The 22,946-nt window shown below is 43.6% G+C and overlaps 1 pseudogene; it reads left to right on the top strand.

Moving 5' to 3' along the window:
• The first annotated feature begins 20,054 nt into the window (after window positions 1-20,054).
• LOC138562822 (olfactory receptor 1G1-like) lies at window positions 20,055-20,971 on the top strand (annotated as a pseudogene).
• Window positions 20,972-22,946: the final 1,975 nt, after the last annotated feature.

Below are 22,946 nucleotides of genomic sequence, written 5' to 3'. Positions count from 1 at the left end.
CTACAGATTTCATCCAACACTTTCCCCACCAGTGCGGTTAACAAACTCTTCATGTCCCCTACAGCTAACATGATCCTTGCTGTCTGCTTTTCTAGTGCATATATTCACTTGCCCGCCCCTGCTGTGAGAGAGGGTACTGCCTTCATTAAGTTATACCAATCCATATGTGGCCAGGGCACATAGTGTGCTCAACCTAGACCCTGGTACAAAAGGGGAACTGTGCCCCTGCCTTCATAGTCTGTGGTGTTCTCCCTCCCCACTTGTCTTGTGCTATGGCTAATCGGCCCTGACATGTTGTAATCCTTGGAACTATGGTTTCCCTGTACTCTGCCCTGCCCCTTGATTTTCCCTTTGTTCCTCATCATTTGTCCACCCCTCTTCTGCAACCTCCACTTCCCTGTTGGTACCTACCGAGTCATAATCTACACTATTTGCACATACGCTCCCCTGCAGCAAACCCTCTGGGTCTTCCCCTGAATTGAGGTGTGCCTCACTTGTCACTACCTCGATATTCCTGATGATCCTACTATTTATTTTGAAAACAAACTCTCCTGCCCTCTACTGATCTGCGCCTATTGCCGTGCTCTGCCCCTCCCTTTGTCCCTGAGTCGCTCCCAATAGCTCTTCCTCTGTTTTCTTCAGTGCTGTTTCTAATTCTCTTAGCACACTATTCTTTATTCTCATAATCAATGGGTCCCGTGCTGTATCGTTACACCCTGGCAGGGCTTGTTGGGTGGCGCATGCTGGGGGTTGGTGTATCCCGCGGTGGGCTGTAAAGGAAAGCACACGTAAGGAGGCAGAGTGGTGGGGTGGTGGTGTGTCTGTACTGGATATGTTCTCTCTTTGTTATAGTCAGGGGCATTCTCTAAATATTCAAACATTTTCCACAATTCGAGTATGCTCTGCCTGCTCTAACTGTTTTCCTTTATATTTTGATGCCAAATACATATTCATGTGTTCAAGGACCGCTTTATCATACATGCCTACCTTGGGCCAAGATTTAAACATCCATCCTTCAGTCCCCTCAACCCACTTGCGATGATACTTCATGGCGATGATACTTCATGGCGACAGTGGCACACACATATGTTCTAACAGAGTACCCATACTCCTTTTCAAATTAAACCTTATTTAAAACCCTAATTTTAACAATCACTGGTCCAGCAGCGTCATAATCCAAAATCTCCCAATGCTTAAAAAAACCCTTACCATTCTCACAATCCAAACCCCACCCCCTCAAAACATACTAGGTCTGGTAGCACTCACATTAATACAGTATAGCAGAGACTTTCAGCACAAACAAATGCACAGGGTGAATGAGGGAGAGTGATGGTAATGTCAATCTATATAGCATACAACAACACAAACGATTGACTGCATGTCTTATAAAAAATAATGAATGAATGAAAAAAAGCCATTCTTTTTCCTGAAAACAATAATGGGAACACCCCAGAAACATGATTGTCATTCAAACATTTAGGTAAAAGTGCTAATAGTTCACACCTAAATGGTACTCACTTTCATAAACCCACCGGTTGGAAGGCAGAATCTAACGTATGACTCACATTTCCTCAGTAATACCAGCCTCCCATATAATCTCACCATTTCACATGATTCACTTTTAAAACACCCCTCTGAGGATGTATAAATCTGACGTGAGCACATGTATGTGGCTGACTCTGCCATGTACAACGTGCCTTTCCGAGGCAAATGGCATGCAACCTCGGATGCTAGTGCTACCATTTACATTGCACTCATGTACATATAATGGGCCTTCCACAGATTCCAACCTGTATACTCATTTAAATCCCATCCCACACAATGCTACTCATCTGTGCTCTGAAGGATGAAAGGTTGAGCCCGCACCCATGCCCATGTGCAAGACACAGCTCTGCCAATGTTTTATATTTACCGGGTTTCTGTGAAAAATCCCTTTTTAATACTACCCACCTCATTGCTGCTCATGGTATCTCCTTCAGGAGGATGAAAGTCTAAGTCAGGCACACCTGACATTGGATGACTGCACAAGCCCTACGCCCTGTTCAGAGAAGATATGATGATATTGTCCCATTTAACGCTGCCCACTTCAGCTATACATATATTATCAACACTAGAATGATAACCAATTGCCAGGAATTGCATCCTAGATAATTTACACCTAATTAATTTCCAAGATAGCCCAGCATCTTGATTAACCCACTAAACACATCCCACTAATAGTATCTCTCAATTCCCACTTCCTAAGCACCAGCCACTGACCAATCATTTGCAAACTGTACAGGATCAGAGCTGATATCCCTGGATAACCATGTGCTCCACCCATCACACTGCCCCACACAGCACTACTTTATCCCACGCCATGGGGCAGAAATGAGCCTAAATGGCTGCTTGGGATAGGAAAATAGGTTGGTGTTCTGTGGTGTGCAGGAAATTGGAGGGGGGCACTGCATTGGAGGAGCTCGGAAGAATGCTTAGAATGTGAGTGCACTCATGCAGGTAAAACAAAAGGGGGTGGCAGTTTTAGTTTGGGTCTGTATGAGGGTGTGAAGAAAGAGAAGAGGAAACACCACTTTGGTGAACATATATATGTTTTTGAGTAGTGGGGAGGTGACATTCCCCAGCCGTGGGAAATGATGACATCATAGTAGTGTAGTAGTGGTAAAAGATAATAATTGATGTGGGATATCTCCTCTTAGATGAGGAAAGACAGCGCTGTTATTGAGGTGACGGTCCCATACATAAAGGACCCGGTATCCCTCTGCACTAGAGTGAAAGGGGCGTGAGGAGGGTTGAGTTCCCTCATCTCGAGAGAAAGGAGACAAAGCAAGGGTCTACACCATTGTATAAATAATTGTGTTTCTATTTGATGATTTTGTTAATTATTGTGTTTATAACAGTGGGGTATGTGAGAAACCAGACGGTATCTCACCCACTAGTCCCCAAGGATCTGTCATGCAGGTGGCCAGGACACAGCCATTGCTTTTAGATCCAGTTCCTGGGGTGGACCAGTGTGGGAGGATCACCGAGGGGTCTTCGGGGAGTGGGAGTGGGTCACCGGATAACGAGATGAAGTATCTCCTTCTCTGTAACACCTTTACCCCATCCTACCAGGTAGGAACTTAGGAACTCTACCACCCTTTTAAAACACATAGAAGAAACAGCCCTCTATAGAAGAAAACAGACTACCACTGATAAAAGGTGGAGCTTGAGAGCACACTGGGAGCGAGGCAAAGCACACATGGAAACAGCAGTTTGGAGACGGAAGCTGGATGACAGAAGAAAGATGGCAAAACAGGAGGGGATGGCAAAGAGGGAAACACATTCCTTTCAAGATCCCTCGAAATTTGAAAGCGTAAGACCAGGAAACCAGGCAAAGAAGCCTACATTGTGTGTCCGAGACACCCGGGGCCCTCCCACATCATTAATCAAGGCAGGGAGAAGCATCAGCCGCCGTGGTACTGTCCTCGGCTCCAAGAACAAAGCAGAATCAGTGAAATCAACAGAGATAGTGAGTTGGGGAGACCGATACAAGACCGGTCTGTGTTGAAGCCAAGGTTTCAAGCAGCAACATTGTATGGTGAGCACTGGAACAAACATTGTTAAAATGCGTTTGATAAAAGACTCAAGTAAAGTTGATGTGCTAATGAGTGTTTGAACCTTTAAAGGAAAAGATACAATATTTTTGATTGGTCCGGCAACGCTGGTGTTCTCAATCGAAGGTCTCTGTAAGTTATCCAGCTGAGAAGTGGCAAAAGTGAAATTGAAAGTGTTATAAAGAATTGCAAATCGAAGTGGTCCTGCAATGGGTCAAGCATAATCATGCGCACAGTCGAAAGTGTTCAAGATAAATTGGGTGGAATCTTAAGGAGAAATGAACTTTGAATGTCTATTTGTTGCATCAGGCCCTCTGAAGTAAGAGACTTTGAATGGCAAAGAGTCTTTCACACAATAGGCCCTAATACTGAAATTTTGAACTGCATCATCATGCTAGATAAACCAGATTATGTGCTAAGCACGAGTGTGCCACCTTGTCCCGTGCTGAAAACATGGGGAAGGGTAGCTAACGGCTTAACTATCCTGACATATCATTTATTGAACACTTTTCTTTTGTATAACATTGTTTCACACACCATTTGTATTAAGGAGTAAGGATTGATAATAGGTTTATTAGCATAGGCTCTTTTATTTTGACAAGACACCACTAGGACTGCATTATTATTACTTGATGGTCTTAGCTTGCTCCCATCTTTAGATCTAGGCTTAGATAGGTGTTTTTCAAACCCAGTTGATGTTCAATAAGCACCCTTGAAATGTGGTCACTTGTGTCTGTCTTACTGTTTGATATCATGCCTTTCTTACAGGTAGTGTGTGGCAGTGGCTGCCCATTTGTGTGGATACGTATTGTGTTGTTGTGAGTGTCAGTCCAGAAAAAACAAACACCCCTTGAGGGTCCCGGAAATGAATGATAATTGGTTGGCCGAAGACCAACCGCCTCATTTACAGTGTGAAAAATATATATTCATTAGTTCAACTAGTTCAACTAGAATGAGGCCATTTTAAGATGACCAGAATCACCATTTTGTTTTCTCTCTCTGCTCTCTCTAACGTTGCCACTTTGCTGTAGATATTATTTCGCTTCAATGGTCCAAGGCTAAGAAATATGTTGAAACATTACACTGGAGAGCCAGGCAGAAATGCCCGATTCCCTCCCTCACATATCCTTGAAGACAGGGAGCAAGGCATTTAATCAGTACACAAATGCCAGCGAGTATCCTGAAAGAATAGCAATGTACGAAACTAGCATTTAAAGAGTTGAATTATGATCTTCTTTACGGCCCCCCCTTTCTGAGCCCAGTGAGGCCCCGGAGAGCGGGCTGACCTCTAGAGCGAGAATCGAAACTAAGAGATAGTGAGGTCTGGTATGTGCCAGTCTCCTACGCGCAGCTTGCCCATGAAAAACAGAAACGCTGTGTTCTCGCAAATAAAGAATGGTGTCTGTAAAATTGAAGATTGCAAACCGTTACTAAATATGGTGGTCTAAGGTGTCATATTTGTCATACTGGTCAATCATCGCCTCTAATTCAAATGGAAATTAATTGAGGGCGGCATCAAATGTGTCATACTGTGTCATTGCTGATTGTAAGGTGCTCGGTTTGTATATATGTAACTGATGTATGTTTCACTCTCTCTTGCATCCCCCGAGGTCTGTTAGACACACGTTGCGGGCGTGGGACCATTTCGCCAACTGGGACTTCTTTGTATTGCAATAAACCCTAGATTTTGGGAACGGAACCTCTTGTCTGGCGTATCTATTCGAGTGTGGTGACTGTGCCTTGTTTCCACATCCGAGGGTCCCTCAGGGGCCCCTTTCACGAGTACGTGAGTAGATATGTTTTGAGGGGGTGGGGTTTGGATTGTGAGAATGGTAAGGGTTTTTTTAAGCATTGGGAGATTTTGGATTATGACGCTGCTGGACCAGTGATTGTTAAAATTAGGGTTTTAAATAAGGTTTAATTTGAAAAGGAGTATGGGTACTCTGTTAGAACATATGTGTGTGCCACTGTCGCCATGAAGTATCATCGCCATCAAGTATCATCGCAAGTGGGTTGAGGGGACTGAAGGATGGATGTTTAAATCTTGGCCCAAGGTAGGCATGTATGATAAAGCGGTCCTTGAACACATGAATATGTATTTGGCATCAAAATATAAAGGAAAACAGTTAGAGCAGGCAGAGCATACTCGAATTGTGGAAAATGTTTGAATATTTAGAGAATGCCCCTGACTATAACAAAGAGAGAACATATCCAGTACAGACACACCACCACCCCACCACTCTGCCTCCTTACGTGTGCTTTCCTTTACAGCCCACCGCGGGATACAGGATATAGGACAGTAGGTGTATGTAACCTACTGGTCCTATATATGATGCTGGAAAGGTGTAAGTCAGAGTGAACAGAACCCCTATCAGTAAGCTCCATGCCAAAAGCATAGTGCCTCATGTGCCCTGCTGCACAAGTCTCGTGATTTGCTGCTCATGCTCTCCAGTGGCACAGAGCAGGTTCAGAGGTCAAAGGTGCCCTGTTCGACAGCTGCTGTGATAGCCAAGTCACTGCAGTGCAGATGTTACATTTAAGTTAACAAAGCTGTTCCAAGCTCTATGTAATTATGATGAACTCATCACCTTGTGGCAGAGTAATCTGGAAATATGCACCATACCTCTGCTGGTATGGTGGTGGGGATTTCACATAACTATTAAGAGTCACATTTGATCTGTATCATACACTTGTCAACACCACGTGTCCAGGCCAATTGCCAAAGGGATTTGTGTATTCAAGTCAGAATTCCTGTCTCTGCTCAGCCAGCAGAACATTGGGCTGAAAGACTGTGCCTCTCATATGAACCTTTGTGAGGCCCAGTATCACCTGTCTTCATCAGGACAGCTCTCAGCAGAAGCTGTCTTGGGAAAAAACCTTCAAAGAACACACCCTAAACAAAACGACCAGCCTCAAACAAGGGTGGTGCATACGAAAGACCCTTTGATGTTGTGAGCAAGGGAAAGGTGCAAATTAAGTGTTATCAGAAGGAGCTCAGCAGACTTGGGAAGGGTCCCACCATCCTGCTTTTCTCTGGATTTCTCTTTCCTGCATCCAGCAGCCAGCATCCCTATTTTTCATTTCCTTTAACCAATCAAACCACATTTGAACCTTGTTCGCCACATTCAAACCAATGCATCTGCTGGTGCTGCAGTTGGCACTCAATTGAACTTCGAACCACTGTGTTTCCATCTGGAAAACAGCTTGTTGCCACATCATACCAAGCAAAGCCTATCACCAGTTTGGCTCAACCAACAGCTCATCACAGGACCTTGTTTTGAACCACTGGGAATATCATGTCATGCATCAACTTGTACTTGCTGTTGCAGATATTTCAAACCAGCCCAACATTAAACATCTGTCTCATCAAACAAACTCTCCTGCCCTCTACTGATCTGCGCCTATTGCCGTGCTCTGCCCCTCCCTTTGTCCCTGAGTCGCTCCCAATAGCTCATCCTCTGTTTTCTTCAGTGCTGTTTCTAATTCTCTTAGCACACTATTCTTTATTCTCATAATCAATGGGTCCCGTGCTGTATCGTTACACCCTGGCAGGGCTTGTTGGGTGGCGCATGCTGGGGGTTGGTGTATCCCGCGGTGGGCTGTAAAGGAAAGCACACGTAAGGAGGCAGAGTGGTGGGGTGGTGGTGTGTCTGTACTGGATATGTTCTCTCTTTGTTATAGTCAGGGGCATTCTCTAAATATTCAAACATTTTCCACAATTCGAGTATGCTCTGCCTGCTCTAACTGTTTTCCTTTATATTTTGATGCCAAATACATATTCATGTGTTCAAGGACCGCTTTATCATACATGCCTACCTTGGGCCAAGATTTAAACATCCATCCTTCAGTCCCCTCAACCCACTTGCGATGATACTTCATGGCGATGATACTTCATGGCGACAGTGGCACACACATATGTTCTAACAGAGTACCCATACTCCTTTTCAAATTAAACCTTATTTAAAACCCTAATTTTAACAATCACTGGTCCAGCAGCGTCATAATCCAAAATCTCCCAATGCTTAAAAAAACCCTTACCATTCTCACAATCCAAACCCCACCCCCTCAAAACATTTCTACTCACGTACTCGTGAAAGGGGCCCCTGAGGGACCCTCGGATGTGGAAACAAGGCACAGTCACCACACTCGAATAGATACGCCAGACAAGAGGTTCCGTTCCCAAAATCTAGGGTTTATTGCAATACAAAGAAGTCCCAGTTGGCGAAATGGTCCCACGCCCGCGACGTGTGTCTAACAGACCTCGGGGGATGCAAGAGAGAGTGAAACATACATCAGTTACATATATACAAACCGAGCACCTTACAATCAGCAATGACACAGTATGACACATTTGATGCCGCCCTCAATTAATTTCCATTTGAATTAGAGGTGATGATTGACCAGTATGACAAATATGACACCTTAGACCACCATATTTAGTAACGGTTTGCAATCTTCAATTTTACAGACACCATTCTTTATTTGCGAGAACACAGCGTTTCTGTTTTTCATGGGCAAGCTGCGCGTAGGAGACTGGCACATACCAGACCTCACTATCTCTTAGTTTCGATTCTCGCTCTAGAGGTCAGCCCGCTCTCCGGGGCCTCACTGGGCTCAGAAAGGGGGGGGGGCGTAAAGAAGATCATAATTCAACTCTTTAAATGCTAGTTTCGTACATTTCTATTCTTTCAGGAGACTCGCTGGCATTCGTGAACTGATTAAATGCCTTGCTCCCTGTCTTCAAGGATATGTGAGGGAGGGAATCAGGCATTTCTGCCTGGCTCTCCAGTGTAATGTTTCAACATATTTCTTAGCCTTGGACCATTGAAGCGAAATAATATCTACAGCAAAGTGGCAACGTTAGAGAGAGCAGAGAGAGAAAACAAAATGGTAATTCTGGTCATCTTAAAATGGCCTCATTCTAGTTGAACTAGTTGAACTAATGAATATATATTTTTACCACTGTAAATGAGGCGGTTGGTCTTCGGCCAACCAATTATCATTCATTTCCGGGCCCTCAAGGGGTGTTTGTTTTTTCTGGACTGACACTCACAACAACACAATACGTATCCACACAAATGGGCAGCCACTGCCACACACTACCTGTAAGAAAGGCATGATATCAAACAGTAAGACAGACACAAGTGACCACATTTCAAGGGTGCTTATTTAACTTCAACTGGGTTTGAAAAACACCTATCTAAGCCTAGATCTAAAGATGGGAGCAAGCTAAGACCATCAAGTAATAATAATGCAGTCCTAGTGGTGTCTTGTCAAAATAAAAGAGCCTATGCTAATAAACCTATTATCAATCCTTACTCCTTAATACAAATGGTGTGTGAAACAATGTTATACAAAAGAAAAGTGTTCAATAAATGATATGTCAGGATAGTTAAGCCGTTAGCTACCCTTCCTCATGTTTTCAGCACGGGACAAGGTGGCACACTCGTGCTTAGCACATAATCTGGTTTATCTAGCATGATGATGCAGTTCAAAATTTCAGTATTAGGGCCTATTGTGTGAAAAACTCTTTGCCATTCAAAGTCTCTTACTTCAGAGGGTCTGATGCAACAAATAGACATTAAAAGTTCATTTCTCCTTAAGATTCCACCCAATTTATCTTGAACACTTTCGACTGTGCGCATGATTATGCTTGACCCATTGCAGGACCACTTCGATTTGCAATTCTTTATAACACTTTCAATTTCACTTTTGCCACTTCTCAGCTGGATAACTTACAGAGACCTTCGATTGAGAACACCAGCGTTGCCGGACCAATCAAAAATATTGTATCTTTTCCTTTAAAGGTTCAAACACTCATTAGCAGATCAACTTTACTTGAGTCTTTTATCAAACGCATTTTAACAATGTTTGTTCCAGTGCTCACCATACAATGTTGCTGCTTGCAACCTTGGCTTCAACACAGACCGGTCTTGTATCGGTCTCCCCAACTCACTATCTCTGTTGATTTCACTGATTCTGCTTTGTTCTTGGAGCCGAGGACAGTACCACGGCGGCTGATGCTTCTCCCTGCCTTGATTAATGATGTGGGAGGGCCCCGGGTGTCTCTGACACACAATGTAGGCTTCTTCAGCCTGGTTTCCTGGTCTTACGCTTTCAAATTTCGAGGGATCTTGAAAGGAATGTGTTTCCCTCTTTGCCATCCCCTCCTGTTTTGCCATCTTTCTTCTGTCATCCAGCTTCCGTCTCCAAACTGCTGTTTCCATGTGTGCTTTGCCTCGCTCCCAGTGTGCTCTCAAGCTCCACCTTTTATCAGTGGTAGTCTGTTTTCTTCTATAGAGGGCTGTTTCTTCTATGTGTTTTAAAAGGGTGGTAGAGTTCCTAAGTTCCTACCTGGTAGGATGGGGTAAAGGTGTTACAGAGAAGGAGATACTTCATCTCGTTATCCGGTGACCCACTCCCACTCCCCGAAGACCCCTCGGTGATCCTCCCACACTGGTCCACCCCAGGAACTGGATCTAAAAGCAATGGCTGTGTCCTGGCCACCTGCATGACAGATCCTTGGGGACTAGTGGGTGAGATACCGTCTGGTTTCTCACATACCCCACTGTTATAAACACAATTATTAACAAAATCATCAAATAGAAACACAATTATTTATACAATGGTGTAGACCCTTGCTTTGTCTCCTTTCTCTCGAGATGAGGGAACTCAACCCTCCTCACGCCCCTTTCACTCTAGTGCAGAGGGATACCGGGTCCTTTATGTATGGGACCGTCACCTCAATAACAGCGCTGTCTTTCCTCATCTAAGAGGAGATATCCCATATCAATTATTATCTTTTACCACTACTACACTACTATGATGTCATCATTTCCCACGGCTGGGGAATGTCACCTCCCCACTACTCAAAAACATATATATGTTCACCAAAGTGGTGTTTCCTCTTCTCTTTCTTCACACCCTCATACAGACCCAAACTAAAACTGCCACCCCCTTTTGTTTTACCTGCATGAGTGCACTCACATTCTAAGCATACTTCCGAGCTCCTCCAATGCAGTGCCCCCCTCCAATTTCCTGCACACCACAGAACACCAACCTATTTTTCTATCCCAAGCAGCCATTTAGGCTCATTTCTGCCCCATGGCGTGGGATAAAGTAGTGCTGTGTGGGGCAGTGTGATGGGTGGAGCACATGGTTATCCAGGGATAGCAGCTCTGATCCTGTACAGTTTGCAAATGATTGGTCAGTGGCTGGTGCTTAGGAAGTGGGAATTGAGAGATACTATTAGTGGGATGTGTTGAGTGGGTTAATCAAGATTCTGGGCTATCTTGGAAATTAATTAGGTGTAAATTATCTATGATGCAATTCCTGGCAATTGGTTATCATTCTAGTGTTCATAATATATGTATAGCTGAAGTGGGCAGCGTTAAACGGGACAATATCATCATATCTTCTCTGAACAGGGCGTAGGGCTTGTGCAGTCATCCAATGTCAGGTGTGCCTGACTTAGACTTTCATCCTCCTGAAGGAGATACCATGAGCAGCAATGAGGTGGGTAGTATTAAAAAGGGATTTTTCACAGAAACCCGGTAAATATAAAACATTGGCAGAGCTGTGTCTTGCACATGGGCATGGGTGCGGGCTCAACCTTTCATCCTTCAGAGCACAGATGAGTAGCATTGTGTGGGATGGGATTTAAATGAGTATACAGGTTGGAATCTGTGGAAGGCCCATTGTATGTACATGAGTGCAATGTAAATGGTAGCACTAGCATCCGAGGTTGCATGACGTTTGCCTCGGAAAGGCACGTTGTACATGGCAGAGTCAGCCACATACATGTGCTCACGTCAGATTTATACATCCTCAGAGGGGTGTTTTAAAAGTGAATCATGTGAAATGGTGAGATTATGTGGGAGGCTGGTATTACTGAGGAAATGTGAGTCATACGTTAGATTCTGCCTTCCAACCGGTGGGTTTATGAAAGTGAGTACCATTTAGGTGTGAACTATTAGCACTTTTACCTAAATGTTTCTGGGGTGTTCCCATTATTGTTTTCAGGAAAAAGAATGGCTTTTTTTCATTCATTCATTATTTTTTATAAGACATGCAGTCAATCGTTTGTGTTGTTGTATGCTATATAGATTGACATTACCATCACTCTCCCTCATTCACCCTGTGCATTTGTTTGTGCTGAAAGTCTCTGCTATACTGTATTAATGTGAGTGCTACCAGACCTAGGTGTATGTAACCTACTGGTCCTATATATGATGCTGGAAAGGTGTAAGTCAGAGTGAACAGAACCCCTATCAGTAAGCTCCATGCCAAAAGCATAGTGCCTCATGTGCCCTGCTGCACAAGTCTCGTAATTTGCTGCTCATGCTCTCCAGTGGCACAGAGCAGGTTCAGAGGTCAAAGGTGCCCTGTTCGACAGCTGCTGTGATAGCCAAGTCACCGCAGTGCAGATGTTACATTTAAGTTAACAAAGCTGTTCCAAGCTCTATGTAATTATGATGAACTCATGACCTTGTGGCAGAGTAATCTGGAAATATGCACCATACCTCTGCTGGTATGGTGGTGGGGAGTTCACATAACTATTAAGAGTCACATCTGATCTGTATCATACACTTGTCAACACCACGTGTCCAGGCCAATTGCCGAAGGGATTTGTGTATTCAAGTCAGAATTCCTGTCTCTGCTCAGCCAGCAGAACATTGGGCTGAAAGACTGTGCCTCTCATATGAACCTTTGTGAGGCCCAGTATCACCTGTCTTCATCAGGACAGCTCTCAGCAGAAGCTGTCTTGGGAAAAAACCTTCAAAGAACACACGCTAAACAAAACGACCAGCCTCAAACAAGGGTGGTGCATACGAAAGACCCTTTGATGTTGTGAGCAAGGGAAAGGTGCAAATTAAGTGTTATCAGAAGGAGCTCAGCAGACTTGGGAAGGGTCCCACCATCCTGCTTTTCTCTGGATTTCTCTTTCCTTTCGGTCTACAATACTTCATACAGCACAAAGTGCTACAGGTATGAGAAAATAAGGCAAAGACTTCCTGTGACCGTAAAGGGATTGGGACCTTTCAAGCAGGCTTTCCTTTACTCAATCCCCTGTGGACTTTAGCCTTTAAAAGGCAGGTATCCCCCTCCTTGTTTGATTACCTTTTTGGAAATCATTCCTGCACATCAAGAAGAATGAATTTGGACATATTTTTGGAGAGTTGATCTTTCCATAGTCCTCTGACTGTGAAATGAAGATTGAAGGTGACCTGTTTCTCGAGCGAGTCCTGCATTTCTGCCTTCAACACTAGTACCAATGACCTCACTGGAGGTGAAAACCCCAGCAAGCTTCTCCCGAGGTGAGAGATGAGAACAGGGACTCATCTTGTCCCTGAGCCACTGGTTTTAGACTCACAGCAGCCTGAGAGCTATAACAGCCAGCATCCCTATTTTTCATTTCCTTTAACCAATCAAACCACATTTGAACCTTGTTCGCCACATTCAAACCAATGCATCTGCTGGTGCTGCAGTTGGCACTCAATTGAACTTCGAACCACTGTGTTTCCATCTGGAAAACAGCTTGTTGCCACATAATACCAAACAAAGCCTATCACCAGTTTGGCTCAACCAACAGCTCATCACAGGACCTTGTTTTGAACAACTGGGAATATCATGTCATGCATCAACTTGTACTTGCTGTTGCAGATATTTCAAACCAGCCCAACATTAAACATCTGTCTCATCAAACTTCAATTTAGACCCTCAAGATCACAGCTTCCAACCATCATCACTGAAGCATCACTCATCTCAAACTGCTCAACCTTTGGACTGACCCTAGTGACCCCTCATAACTGCACTGCTTGAGCCCCACATTAGAATTGCTTTGGTACCACTTTGAAGTGACTCAACACCTACTCCCCACTTGGACCTCCATGACTCGCCGCATGGATCCTGGTAGCACCCCCTTTCACAATGATGTGAAGCCTGGTGCAGCAATGTCAAACCACCAGGAACTGATTAGGGAATGCCCTGCTCCCTGGTTCATATGCTGGGACCATTGAGACTGGTTAAGCACCATTTTGCACTTTTCGGGTTCTTTATCAAATCCACCTCAGATTGGTCACAAGTAACCAAAATATTAAAGAGAAGCCTAATGTTTCCTTGCTTCAGAAGTACTCCAATTTCCTCATATAGTGAGTTCGTCCGGGGAGCAAGTATTAGTCTGCAAAGTAAGACTACCTTTCAGTATAGGTATGCTCTTAATAATTGAAAACCCAGCTCATGTCGTAGACAGGCAATTCAAAGAGATAGAGGAAGATTTATAATGCTCTTCCATAGTTTGCCTTCAAATCTCGACCAATTGACCTTCCAAGCTAGAGGCTCAATGTTCATGCTGCATAAAGTAGCAGGTATAACTTTCCCATTATAAAACTCGATCATCGGGATGAAAGAGAATCTGCAAAAAGAATGTAGAATCTTCTTCATCTGGTACATGAGTTGTCCTAGTTTGTCTTCTACATCCAATTCAATAGCCCTTATTGTCGGATTAGATCTTATTCTAAAGCCCAGGTATAGAACGTATTGTGTCACTGTTACTATTTGGTTACTTTACATCCACATACACTTTGGTACCCTTCTCAAGGGATTAAAAAAGGCTATGATATTTGATTTGGCAGGATTAATTTGTAGATATTTGGATGAAGCATATTTGTCATTACAGACAATGGAGGCGTATAGTCTAGCAGAACTACATTGTCTGCATAAGCCACCCAATGAATTAACATGGGACCAATTTTGGGGCTACATAATGTGTGGACGTTCAATGATTTTGCTAGGTCTACTAAATAGAGGATGAAGAGGCAGGGAGCAAATATGCAACCCTGCCTCACTCCTCTCCCCGTAGACACTGGTGAGGACAAATAACCTTTAGCAACTAAGCTTACTTGTATAGTAGTATTTTCGTGAAGAAGAAGAATCACAATTAGACCTTCTGGGAGTCCCCAATACTTTATATTGGCCTCTATTAATCATATTGAAAGCCTTTTATAGATCAATCCATGTTGCATATAAAATGGGGCCACCGTTTGACCAGTACTTATTGCTTACAATACTCATTACTAGGCCATTCAATGACAGAGAGAGGCCCTTACAAAAGCCAGTGTGATGTCTAGACAGAATACCCTTTTCAGCAACCCAGTCCTCAAGCTCTCTCAAGATCATATATGAAAAGATTTTACTATCGGAATCAAGAAGGGCGATGGGGCGGTAATTGATCGGACCTGCCTGATCGCCCTTCTTGTAGATGAAGATGATAATTGCCCATTTATAAGAGGCAGGACATTGCCTGGATGCCAATATGCCTGTATATACTAGCAACAGGACTTGAGCCCGGGCCAAAACATCTCTCTTTAGAGTCTGATTAGTTAGCCCATTGTGTCCTGCTGCCCTTGAGAGCTAGAAGTAGTTGCCAAGATAGATCAGTTAATGGCTCTATGTACACAGGGTTGTACTCCTTGAACAAATTCCCAAAATAATAAGGCCATGCAATCTTTAGCACTCCATTACTTTGAAGATAACCTTTAGAGGACTGTTTTCGGTTAATCATAGACCAGAAGTATCTGGAATTCCCTAGACAGACAGACTTTAATATCATCTGACCATCACGAGTGCTGCACAGATATTTGTGGCTCCTAGACCAATTTGTGTAGTCATTGTACAATGTATTCTTCATGAGGAGAAAATCCAGGCTGGAAACCATTTGATGCTTTAGAGCCTGAACAGATTTTCTTAATTCTCTTTTCCGTAAGAATGTCTCCTCATCAAAGGAATGCTTATGACCACACATTTTTCGGCCATCTTTTACTATCGGATGATCTAAGACCCATAAGAATTCCACAAAATGTGTCAGAGCACAGTACCTTTCCAAGTCAGAATCTGCACTTAGGTTTATTACGTTCAGTAGATTACTATTCAGATTGAGCCCCCCCCTGATCAATTATATTATTATATTGTTCCCACAATTCACTGTGAGAGCAGTGTGAGCACTCCTTTCTGCTACCTGTATTCCCATTTGAAAGGAGACAGTGAGTGGATTATGATCGCTGGACCCTAGCTCTTTTATTGTGAAATGTTCACACTGAATGAACAAATCATCTGAGAGAGCCAAGTAATCAATTATGGACCCTGCAAGCCCACTCTTCTAAGTAATGGCTGGAGCCTAAAATCCCCACTGATATTACCAATCACAAACAGTAAATTCCAATATGTTCAAAAATCCAACCATCTTTCACCATTTCTTCTCTTCATGGGATTCGTGTCCGTAGTACTTTGAGTCATTAAGCAGTGCAAATGTAAGTCTCCTGCCAGTAATTCACCTCAATGGCCATACACAGAATTCACCTCCCGAATCAGAGTGGATTCCAAGAAAAGGGATGAACTTGAACACGCAGGATTCCAGTAGAGATTAATAATTGCAATTGACTCAAAGTCATTCCCCACTCTAAGCGAAGCCTGACAGCCCTGATTCCCATCCTTCATGCTCTGTGATGCATATGAGCAATCCTGTGAGCTTCAGCAAGAGCTGCATAACCTTATGGCAATAACAATTCATTACATTTACAAAATTAGAGGATGTTGCTATGGGGCAGTGAAGGCCGTTTGCCACGACTACCGAAAACCTTTCCTCTTGTAGCATAAATTAAAGAAGAAAGATAAAATGATGCTTTGTTTATGTTTTCAGGTGTCTAACTGAGCTATGCTGTTGAACTAAAAGCACAAAGGGGGGACTGTGGTAGTGTGCAGTCCACCGACTACAATAATAACTAACAACAGGGCAGCTGGAGGTGTGGTGGGGGGTTCAGTTTCAGGAATATTACGCTCTGGGCTACACTGCTCTCTTTCCACTAAGAAATCAGTCCCTGCCCCAGTCCCTTGCGTTTGTTAATTTTTCTTTTCTTTTAGTGGACTTTTAATAGGCGAAAGTCAATTTTCCCTCTTTGTGATATACAAGTATTGTCGTTTATGAACTGGTTTGAACAATGGACCATCCATTAAGAGCAGAAGAAGTAATGGGGTGGAAGCCCTATGTCCCTCACCTGAGTGGGATGAGACGGAACTCTTCTGAGGTGGCCATGTTGAACTAGAAGCACCATGAACAATGTCTTTTTTTTGGCCACTACTAATGAAGTAGGACTTATACCTTTAATAAATGGTCCATTTGTCTAAGGTGGGAGGCGGCAATAGCATGCCAGCAGGCCTAATCTATGCTTCCTAAACATTTGAAGGTCATGTGGCCGATCCCCTTTAAAAGGTACAGGTCTGTAGGATGGGGATTAGCAATGAGGGAACGGGGTAACTGGTGGGATGCCGTCTGCTCGTGTTGCAAGCAAACAAATAAATCTCCTTTGTTTTACCATCACCAAAATTCTAAATCAGAGTCTGATTCCTCTGACAGGAGGAGTTTCTGCAACATCTGTGATGGTGGAGAACAATACCACTATTGAATACCGTTTCATGTGTGTATTAGATGAGATAAATGATGTGAAACCTAAAGAAGATAGAGTTTCACAGAAGACTGAGGCAAAGGGGTCAGCAAAAACCTCCAACCATAGGTTAAGATCCCCATTGAAAGTAAAAGAGAAATATATGATGGACAGAATTGCTAAATTTTTTAGAAATAATTGCAAATTAACCAAATTCCCTAGTGGGTGTTTCTAATAAAGCCATTAACAAGTGGAAATCTAATTGGAAAACAAACAATCTCATTCTTCAGGCATGGGTGAGTATCAGAGTGTTTTGTAGATAACTGCACATCCCACCCCCATCCCCAAGGCTATCCCCTTCAGCCTATTTTCACATTAGATCGGTGAGCCAGGTAGGATCGGGTCCGGCAAGACAGCTGTTGGATCTGTGGAATGGCAAGTTTTAGTAACCAAAAAAATATATCCAGTTGTTTCTGTGGTGGGAAATGAGTGTTTCACCACTGAGAGAGTATTTAAGAGATGGCATAAAATGGATTTAGTGTTAGGTGAAAGAGTGGGAGGGTTAAAAATGCCCAAATTAAGAAAACATAAACATCTGAGCTACCTAGGCTTTGACGAGAAATAGATTCCCGAGGTACTGTGGGGGTGGCGACCCATGTAAGGTTGGACCATCTGGAGTTTGGGAGGGGAAACTGAATGTTAGATTGGGAGTGACACATGAACAGCAGGTTGGCAGGAATCTAAACTGAAGGGAAACACCCCTTTTCCAGGTGACTATGGGGTGAAGGAGGCCAATTGGTAGGGTGAGGTTTACTGATATGTTGTTCCTGGCTTCCCCTCTGGCAAGTTGGGTATCTCTTTTAAGCTTTCACTATGCCACTCTTCTGCCGGGCTCTGATGCAGCTGTCGGATACCCCACTTCCCAGGTAATTTCCTGAATTGATGTACTCTACAGTTCTTGGATAATGTTTTTCTTTTGAGACTGGTTTTGGGCTGGGGAGCATGTGGTATTCCCCTGTCCTCCTCCTCATGATACTACATCGTATAGTGAGTAAGGGTACCACGCCACCATTGTCATCTCAGACTCATCAACCAGGTCAAAATATAGAAATTCATTATGGTGTACTCAAGGATCTGAATAGCATATTTGAATCATGTATGCCCCTGACATTCAACAATCTGTAATGTGACCAATAGGCAGAACTGTCAGACCCCCAAATAATTAGGAAATGGCCAGCTACCCACTCACCAAGGCAGCATGTGGGTGGTACCTGCAGATAGCAAACCACTTTCCCATTTTTCATTCCCATGCCAGTGAAGAGCACACATTGCCTCCTATTTTCCCCATGATAAGAGACAAATTATCATTGCAGACTAGCCATCTGATATCATTCAAAACTACATGTCTCAACTAAAGCACCTAGATGATGATCGCTGACTTTCATGCAAGCTAGTTTGAGAGCCTTGATAACTGGACTGCCCTTAGGATGTATGTTTATCCCAGGAGTCTGGTGCCTGTGGGGTAATTCCATATACATCAAAGCCGGACCCCACACAGACACTTGCCTTCTGCTCTTTGATCAGTCTGTTCCCACATCATGCTACAGTCTTATGCATTGTCACCATGTTCTCATTCGTCACTTCCGTTGTTAAATAATTAACATGTGGTAAAGTTATCTATGGTTGTTGGGGCTATGCTGGCATAATGCACAACTCATTAATAAACAATGCACATAATTACAAAATAATTCCTGGTCAAACTGGTTTACCTGCTCCTACTGCTTCCTGAAAGCAATATCTGTACAATTTAGAACAAATTAACATCCACAATACTTGGATTCATTTTTGTTCCATCCACAAATATTTAAAACACAGTTTAGCTAAGCAACCGCAAAAAGGTACAGATCTCTTGAACGCAGGAGGCCCAGTGGCACCCACTGCAGCAGTGCAGGCAGGAGACCCAGTGGCACCCGCTGCAGCGGCGCAGGCGACCCAGTGGCATCCGCTGCAGCAGTGCAGGCAGGAGACCCAGTGGCACCCCCTGCAGCGGCGCAGGCGTCCCAGTGGCACCTGCTGCAGCGGCGCAGGTGACCCAGTGGCATCCTCTTGCTGCTGCCGAGGTGCAGGAAGGAAATCACCTACATAGGAAAAACAGATGCAAAAACGGAATCTCTGTTTTTCCAATATGGAAGGGGTCACAAGGGCAAGCCACGGATTACAAGGGAGGACCAAAGGGTCGCACGGGCAAGCCAGGCATTACAAGGGAGGACCAAAGGGTCGCTCTAGCGACCCTTAGCAATCCCCAAATGACGACCCTGAAGTCCCTCAATGCTTCTTGAAAAACAAATACAGATAAAAAAAATCTTAACCTTTCAAGACTCAACATGTATACGTTTAAAATTAGAATGTTTGTATTCATGGTTTAGACTTTCATGATGTACAATTTAACGCTTGAATTAAATTAGCTGATGCATAAATGTCAAATTTTGTTTCTGCTGATTTGATATTTCGGTGAGCAATTGTAAAACATTGTTGTTTGTCAAGCAAGCTCACATTTTGCATGATGACGGTGGGACTCACATCTGCACTCCCACACACACTACAGGAGACACTGAAATACAAAATGTGAATGAATTAACATATTTGACTTAATCATAACCACTGGACACTCCTCTAGGCAGATTCAAAATCCATGGCTCCAGGGCAAAGTTGCACCCAGGCAACATGAGAGTTTATAACGTGCCATGTTTCCTGTGGAGACATCACATATTGGCTATGTAGAGATATCAAGAGATATCACCAATAATTGTTTCCCATTGAAGTTTGGGTCACATCCCCACGCCCGCTTGTGCATGCTCTTCTCATGTTCCTAGATGCAACCGTTGATACTACATACTAAGAAATTTAGAGATAAGCACCGAGCCCAGTCATCTATTTCAGCAATAATAATAATGACATTGCTTGTTTATTTATTTCAGCACATCTACAAATCCAAGCCAGCAGTTGCTTCATTGTTCATGGAATGGATGCCGGTAATCTAAGTTCAACTGGTGATATCCGGATTGTTGGCTTTACAGATCTTCCACACCTCCAAGCTCCACTCTTTACTGTGTTTTTAATGATGTACCTGCTTACTCTGAGTGGAAACCTTCTTATTTTGGCAACAGTTTCCTGTAGCTCACAGCTGCACATCCCATGTACTTTTTGTTGCTATGTTGTCACTAATTGACATCACATACACCTCAGTTGTTCTCCCTCTAATGCTGGCACACTTCTTTATTAAGGACTCAAATGTTTCTCTCACAAAGTGCCTCCTGCAGATTAATTATTTTGTTGCCATGCAGCTGCAGAGGTTGTTTTGCTCACAGTGATGGCCTTTGACCAGTATGTGGCCATCTGCAATCCTTTACATTACTCCTCCATCAAGAATCTAGCTGTGTGCATACGCCTGGTTGCAGGAAGCTGGCTTGCCGGTCTCATGATTGCTTTACCATTCACTGTAGTCTTGTCTGGGATCTCCTACTGTGGCCACCACACTATCAATCACTTCTTCTGTGACGTGACAGCATTGATGAAGATTACATGTACCAGCACTCACATGATTGAGATATTCATCTATGCTTTTGGACCCTCATTTATACTGGGGTCCTTTATTTTGATCACCATATCGTATGTCAACATTATCTCTTCTATTGTGAAAATCAAAGCAAAGAGAGGGAGATGGAAGGCCTTCTCGACTTGTGCCTCCCACCTGACTGTGGTTGTTGTTTTCTATGCATTTATCTTTGCTACATATATTTGCCCAAAATCAGCCATGGGGACTGCAAGATCTCCTCTTTGACCTACATCATAATCAGTCATCTGTGTAACCCCATTATTTACAGTCTGAAGAACACAGACTTTAAAAATGCACTGAGGAAGACAAATAATAACTCATAGTCTATAGGAGTGAAGAGTAATTCACATCAAGTATTGAGCAATAAACCCATGATGTGACAGGGAGTACCTGATCGGTAATTCCCCCGCATGGAGAGGTTGATTGCTATCGGCTTCCTGGCATGCTTTACCAGAATGATATTTTTAAGTTGAGATACACTGTGGTTGCTTTTTCTCAAATAAAAAAAAAAAAAAACCTTCAAAACAGGATGTCCACCATGGAAAAGAGAGAAGGGAACTACACATATTCCCTTAGCATTTCCATGTTGGCCAATGCCACTGCTGTGAAGCGTTGATACACTATGTGTTCCAAGTGCTGGCGTGTGATGAGGCAGCTGCAGGTAAGTGGGCTGGGATATAGGGTGTGTGGGGAGTGGGCGACAGAGGTGAATATTTGTGGTAGGATGCAACAGAGTACAGTAGCTATTACCTGCTGCCCTGCAGGGAAGATGGCTGCCTCCCACTTTTGAGGCGGCTTGGATCGGGGGGTTTCTAAGCTTCCAGGTTGGCTGGGAGGCTGCCCTAATCCCTCTCTAAGGTGCTAATGTGGCATAATAAGCAGTTCATTGAATTGAAAACTATTACTCTCATGGTCATGCATGAAGAGAGGGAGGGGGTTTGGTAGCAGGCTAGAGATAGAGAGAGAGAGAGAGAGAGAGAGAGAGAGAGAGAGAGAGAGAGAGAGAGAGAGAGAGAGAGAGAGAGAGAGAGAGAGAGAGAGAGAGAGAGAGAGAGAGAGAGAAACCCAGTGAGGATATTGCTTGCAAGCTGGAAGTACCCTAGTCTAGTGTGTGGGAGTGCTTCTAGGTGAGTGGTGTCCAAGAGAACCTTGGGTGTGTTGTTCAGACAGAAGGGAGAGCCCAAGATACATCCTTGGGAGTAAGTGCTGCGAGGCCTGAGCTAGCCGCTTGCGTGCAGGGGTGTGTGAGAGCTAGAAAAGTCAGCAGTGCTGTTGCTCAATTAGTGTGGTGTCAGTTGCTGCAGTGTTATGGTTGATTGTGTGAATAGAGTAAGGAGGAGAGAGATGAGTGTTGGAGTGAAAGGGAGCAAACTGTTGGTGTGGCTTTGTATTTGCTTATTGTCGCTGAAAGCAAAGTTTATTTTTCTTCAGTTTAAAGGATGAAGGGGCTGTCCAGTGTTTTTACCACAGACATCTCACCTCTGATTGTTTTACTGTACATTTTTATAATGTGTGTCTTTCAAAATGAAGGTGGTGGGTTTATTGGGGCAATATGGGATGAGGCGGGGGTAAGGTCAAGGGGCGACGAGGCGGAATCCGCCTGCATTTTGTAGGAAATAAAATCGGCAATAAATGTGCAGTGAAAGACGAGGTAAACAATGTTTGGTAAGAACCCTGACTCCCTTACTCCCTGAATGTAAACTCCTGTACTTTATAGCCAACATGTTACATGCAGGGACGTTGTATGTTAATGTAAATATCAGTGTGATTCTATTGAAAGGTTCTGGTGAGACCAACCCAATATAGTGCCATGTTCACATACTGATTGGCTGATAAGCTCTGTGTAGTATGGTGACATGTTCATGACGTTTTAGACAGAGGACTTTCCTTCTGAGTCAACCGAGAGTGGGCAACCATTGCTTGATGCTTTTCTGTGCTGTTCTCATGCCTTTCTCAGTTGAACAGCAAGGATTTCAGAGAGTTTCTGAAGGCCAGGAGAGCCGAAGTCTGAGCAGAGAAATCCAGAGTTTGTTTGAGTGAAAGTAGGAAAAAGATCATTCATGACATGTCAGGTTAAAGTGAGGCATCGCCACTAGGGTTGTTTAACTGGATTAAAGCAATGTCACTGGTTTAGCAATGATTGTTTCAGTCTCTAAAACTCAACAAGAGCTTCAAGCACTTGTGTGCAGACAACTGATCAGAATGTTTTACATTTTGCAGCAAATGGCAAACTGTGATGCCCAATATCTCCCTGATAAGGCATCTATGCACCATGCATCATTTCATGGTGTGAGGCAT

Source organism: Ambystoma mexicanum, unplaced genomic scaffold, assembly GCF_040938575.1.
Source record: "Ambystoma mexicanum isolate Mex_15411 unplaced genomic scaffold, UKY_AmexF1_1 Mex_scaf69, whole genome shotgun sequence".
NCBI lineage: Eukaryota > Metazoa > Chordata > Amphibia > Caudata > Ambystomatidae > Ambystoma > Ambystoma mexicanum.
The sequence above is the reverse complement of the archived record's forward strand: the minus strand, read 5'-3'. Positions and strand labels throughout refer to the sequence as shown.